General features: G+C 39.4%; 1 protein-coding gene across 1 annotated transcript in view; it reads left to right on the top strand.

Moving 5' to 3' along the window:
* Positions 1–5,758, top strand: part of NRXN3 (neurexin 3) — a 1,892,810-nt gene that overhangs the window by 55,326 nt on the left and 1,831,726 nt on the right. The window lies entirely within an intron of this gene.

The following is a 5,758-nucleotide window of genomic DNA, read 5'->3' as shown; positions in this document are numbered from 1 at the left end:
ACACACACACACACACACACACACACACACACACACACACACACACAACCTCCTACTCAATTGCTGGTACTATTTTTCTTGGATCCTGTGATGATTGAAAGATGAATCCACCAACCTTATCCTGGCACAGGGACATTAAAGATTAGTTCCTCTCTTTACCCCCACCTTTTACCCTTTTGATAATATAAGGAACCAAATGTTCACACAGAAGTTTCTTTTGCTTGAGAGTGAAAACAAGTAGAAGGGTCATATTCAATTCCCTCTTATATTGCCAGAAATGTTGCTAGGCTTCTCATGGCAATTTTGGTTCTTAAAATCAAAGGCAGCACAGGAGGACCAGTTTTCCTCCTGTGACCCCTTTGCATCTGATATATTGGGTATTTCTGAAGTAATTAAAGGAGTTGGCCCAGATCAAAGGACCAGAGGACTAAGACGAAAAAAGCTAGAGAGATTGGCGTATGTCCCAAAGGTTAGCTGAGGAAGTGGGGGAAGTAGAAATGGTCCTGATACAGAATTTGAAGTCCAGATTTGGACTTGTTCACCCAATATAGCCCAATAAGGGCCTTTGATCTCCAGATGTTTCATGGACAAGGTATCTACAGTACAGGATGATAGTCAAAGAATGAAGATAGAGTGGATTAAAACCCAGGCCAGTAAGTACTGACAAGAGATAGTACCTCAATTTATATTGCAGGTGAAAGAGGGCAGCAAGTGGTCACAACTGAAAATGGTGAAATGAGTAGGTTCAGGAGTGAATTCGAGATTGACTCATGTTCCATATGGTTTGGGGATGGTGGATATGGATCCACAAGACCATGGGAGGAGAAGCTGCTGGCCTAAGGTTGACAGGAAGACATTTTTAGAATGAGAAAGTCAGATCAAATGGCAAGTTGTGCCAGAAAAAGCAAGCCTTGGATGGAGAGTTGTTTGGTTACTGCTCCTCTCCATTGAACCTTACTATTTTCTTTGTTTTCTTGCAGTGATTTGCAAGGAAATCTATTATTAATTTGATTTTCCATGGAACAAGCTCCAGGTAGATGAGATAGTTGAAATGAAAGTCTCATTTCATCTTGATCTGGGTTATTTGACATTCACTGGTCCCAACATAGTTCTTGGAGATTATATAGGGAGGATCCAATGCTTCTGGGCCAGAAAGTTGAATTGTCACATTGGATGGGGTACTATTTGGACAAACTGGAATGAAATTCTATGGCTTTTCAGCCATGCTTATAGCATAATATTTGGTGCACTCCTGGGACTCCAGTTTAATGTATAGGAATCAGCACAGACATAGGAGGCCCACTTGAGATAAGCCAAATATCCAATAAAAGAAGTTTTTGTCTTGCTTTGCACATAGGTTCCCAAAGTAGACAATACTGCCCCCTGGGGGGTGCTGGATTGATCCAAGGGTATGGTAATAGTTTGAAATGATGCAAATTTTAAACCAAAAAAAAACACTAAAGGGTTAAAGAAAGTAGACTTCCAGGGGGCACTGAATAATTTTTTTTTTTAAAGAGGGCGGTAAGCCAAATAAGTTAGGGAACCTCTGGCTAGGGCAATGTTTGGATAATGAAGATGTTAAGGCTGAAGTGTGAAACAGGAAATCTTTTGCAAAGAAGAGAATGCAGAGTTCTTCTGGGTGGACAGTGTTAGGAAACCCTTAAGTTATCGGTTGCTGTTGAATCAGCTTCCACATTTGTTCTATTACTTTCCCTCTCCAAGCAGAGTCAACCACTTTCTACCCAATTTCCAATTCCTGCTCATCTGACAAATCTAAAAGATGTTGATCTTTCAAATGTTCTTGTCCATCAGCCCTCTTCCTCCTTTCAACCTAAAAGAGAATGGTCTATATTGTATTTGTTGAGTCAACAACATTTTTTTTTGGTTGTCCATGAAAATACATGAGCATACTTATGTATGCTGTATGTATGTCTGTCCATTAATATGTGCATATACAAATTCAGTAATCATGGCTCACATTCATGTCTGTATAATATTGGAGAAATTGTTTCCCCAATGACTTTCCCCCTATTTTTCTAATCAGTGTTCTGTGTTTGCACCTGGCTTGGCTAAATGTGTATGTTTTAACATGTGTATGATTCTGCAGTGCCTTTGCATGCACAATTTGTCATCTTCTTAGACATGGTCTGGAGAAGATGCAGAAAAAAGGAAGAGCTTAAACCAAACAGTGAGCGGTTCCGAATTTGCTGGTCACACTGTTGGCCATCATTTTAAGCTTTTCCTTTTGTGTTTGTGCAGTGTTCCCAGAAAGTGTTGTAGTGCTATTGCCATTACAATTGTTTGTGTGTGTGTGTGTTTGTGCCAATGTGTTACATTTCTTTGTGACTGTATGCCGTGTCCTGATGTTTTGTTATTATCCTTGCTCTCCCTGCTCTCCTGTCTCTCGCCGCCTCCATGGTGGATGCCTTTGTTACCTCTACTTAATCGGACCTTCCACTTCATTTCTGTAGGTAGAAGTAAAGGTAGAGATCACTTTATTTTTTATCATTATAACTATTGCTGTGCTTTTTTCAATTATTCATGTGTTCAGGGGGGAATTGTTCATTCTGATGAATGTAAACCAGATCAGAACTTAAGGCTTTTAATGACAACTAAAAAAAATACTAAAAATACCAATCCTACTGTCTGCCTCCAATGTGCCTTGGGTTTATATAGACAGGAATGTCCCAGAAGTCAGCTTGTCTCCCATTACAACTTGATAGTGCTTTAGCCACTTTGTCTTACCTATTCCTAGGAAGGAAGTGGGTCATGCAGGTAATGAACACATTGTAGCTTCAGATGTTCAAGGAGGGGAAGTGTATTTTATGTGCAAAGGGGAGTTCTCTAAGAACTGAGATAACAGGTTAACTTGTTAGCCTGTTATAGAAGGGATCAGTGTAGGGGATGGAGATATTAATTTATTTTGCATTGTTTAAATATTGCATGGGGATTGCTGAAGTTTTGGATGATATTCTGTGTGTGTGTGTTGTGTGTGTGTGTGTGTGTGCAAGGGAGAGAGAGAGAGAGAGAGAGAGAGAGAGAGAGAGAGAGAGAGAGAGAAATGGGATCCAGCAGATCATCTACTGGCCAGGGAGTAAAAGGGTAGGGGAAGAATGGGCTAACTAATCATCTTCATTCTGATTTAAGGAGAATACTGTGGCATTCATTTGTTTGAATCCCTTCCTTTGTTTCTCTTACTTTTGTTGTCCTAACCAAGTCTGTTTTGTTGTTTTGTTGTCCTATTGTCCTAACCAAGTCTGGAAGCAGGAATGTGAAGGCTGAGGAAGTCAAGGGTAGAAGGGGAGGCATGAAAAGGAAATGGCATTTTATTATGAGTTATGGCCAAAGGAAGGAACTTGGCAAGTCTTTCTTTTTTCTTGTCAATCATGGAGAATGAGAGAAGCTGGATGAGTTTGCTCTGGTGCTTTGACGTGCCTCTCAGTAGCTAATGCCTTTTGGGTAGCTCATGTGGAGCCATCCATTCTTAATCAAAGCTGTCAAAGAGGCAAAGCATGGAAGACTTGGCATAGTGTTCAAATTGGATTAGCTCTTTAGAAGATGGGAGAAAGTAGAAGAAATAGTCAATTAATAAAATAAAAATATGTATCTGAATCCACCTCCTCCCTCTTAATGAATAGCTTTCCCCACTTTGTCTCAGTGAGAACATTCGGCCAGCTTCTTCACAGGTAGGCAACCTCTGCTGAAAAGTTGAACTAAAAGGGATGAAATTCTGGTTCGAGGAGAAGGGAGAGAAAAGGGGTTATGGGAACGATTAAAGAGTTTTGGTTGGTGATTGGTTTGTAAGGTCATTGACCAGCTCCAATTTCAGTATTGCATTTTTTTGAATGTGACAGCTAAAGATTCCTTGAGCATTAGGTTGGTCAAATAAAGAATCTTATTGATTGACCTAGAAGAGATCAAATCTGTATTACTTCTCTCCCCTTCCAGGTTGAATGTACCAGCTATTATTGATAAAGCATTCCCAGGTGGTTTCATTTTTGAAGGATGTTATGTATAACCTATGACACAGTGCTGTCTTGGGATCCTCTGATGGGAGTCGGGGTGGGTTGAGGAAAAGGGACGGATATATACTGACATGCCTAGACCATCTGATTGTCTTCTGTCCAAGAGAAGGCCCATGTAAATGAATTTTGGTTAGGTAAAATTCCTGAATATCTTTGAGTTAGGTTGGAAATGACAAATCCATTCCAGAGTGGCACTTTAAATAGCTTTTGTGTTAGCATATCACCTCAACTGAAATGGCTTGTTTGAAAACCAAGGTCCCATTGCCTGTCATTCATATGTCCATTTTGAATGGGTGCTATGAAATTACTTTCTGACAAACTCTAAGACTGAGTGTTTAGAAGGATTTTCACTAGAGGTTGGTCAAAATTCACTGATTTCATTTTCATGCTGACCAAATTTAGAGTCAATCTCTAGGAAATTAAATTTTCTCATCTTCTCTCTTCATTCCTCCCCCAACCCTAATGAATATAAAATGGTCAAACTTTAATTAAGTTGAATTGAAGCAAAACTTGGTCAGTCAATAATATTATTGATTGTCTAATTGAAAAGAAGCACTACTAGCACTCAGGGAAGGACATGACTTCCATGATGGTGATTGTGGGGCATTGTTTCTGTGAGGGGGTGGCAGTGATCTGGGAATATCCCTTTTGGTTGTGTACTTTGTGTGGCTCCCCGCAATGCACTGGCCTAGTTGTGCTGTTACATTGTTGCCATAATGGGGACACAATTCAGCAATTCATAATTCATACAGGTCTTTCTTTTTCTTTCATCATTGTATCTTCCTAAGTGCAGAGGAGAGTTGAGAGGGAATAACCATCCAGTTTTAGAAACATGGAAGAAATTAAATAGATTAATATCTCTATAGTTTCCAGGGTCACTTTGCTTTACTCAACTCACCTTCTGCCTATGGACTTTTTTTGTGGAGAGAGAGGTCCTCTTTTTCTCTTTGTGGAGGAACTGAGCCCCATAGAATCATGGAGTTGACCAGGTGGTGCAGTTCCTTTTACCTCCTCTTCCCTGATGACTGAGTTTACTCCCCTCCCACATTACCCCTCACCTTTGGCCTATTTTTTGTTGGTAAAAGTGTTATGGAATTGCAAAAATATCAAATGGTCTAAGATTAAGAAGAGAAGAACTAGAAAGAATCTTTAGAATTTTTTCCCTTTAATTCTATTAAATGAGAAAGGGACTCAAGTGTTTCTGATTTCATCAGATTTTAAAGCCAAATGGCATAGCAGTGGTTCTGCAGAGGAAAGGATATGTATTTTAACCTTAAAAAGATGAATGGAATGTTTAAGGGAGAGCTAAGAAAACAGTACTCAAGAATTCTTGGGGCTGCAATATTAAAAATGTAATTGCAAGCTTTCCAGTAAATGACAGCAAAGGAGAAATCATCAGTAACCTGCCTTATGTGACATGAATGAATGTTCTGCCACTTTCTCTGTAATCTTTGCCCTTTGTTTTATATTTTGTTCCTTATTGGGATGATTTTTAGTTAAGCTTTCAGGATAGCAGCCTGATTCTTTAAAGTTCCCCTCTTCATTTTATTAGTGTTTAGAGATGTCCATTGTGGGTCAGGATTTGGGTTTTAGGTTTCATCCTGATGCTGAGCTTAGAATATCAGATCTTGAAGAAGAAGGATGAATGGAATTTCTTTCTTCCTTCCTTCCTTCCTTCCTTCCTTCCTTTCTTTCTTTCTTTCTTTCTTTCTTTCTTTCTTTCTTTCTTTCTT

This window comes from Vombatus ursinus, unplaced genomic scaffold (genome assembly GCF_900497805.2).
Source record: "Vombatus ursinus unplaced genomic scaffold, bare-nosed wombat genome assembly UNPS02014945.1, whole genome shotgun sequence".
Taxonomy (NCBI): Eukaryota; Metazoa; Chordata; class Mammalia; order Diprotodontia; family Vombatidae; genus Vombatus; species Vombatus ursinus.
The sequence above is the reverse complement of the archived record's forward strand: the minus strand, read 5'-3'. Positions and strand labels throughout refer to the sequence as shown.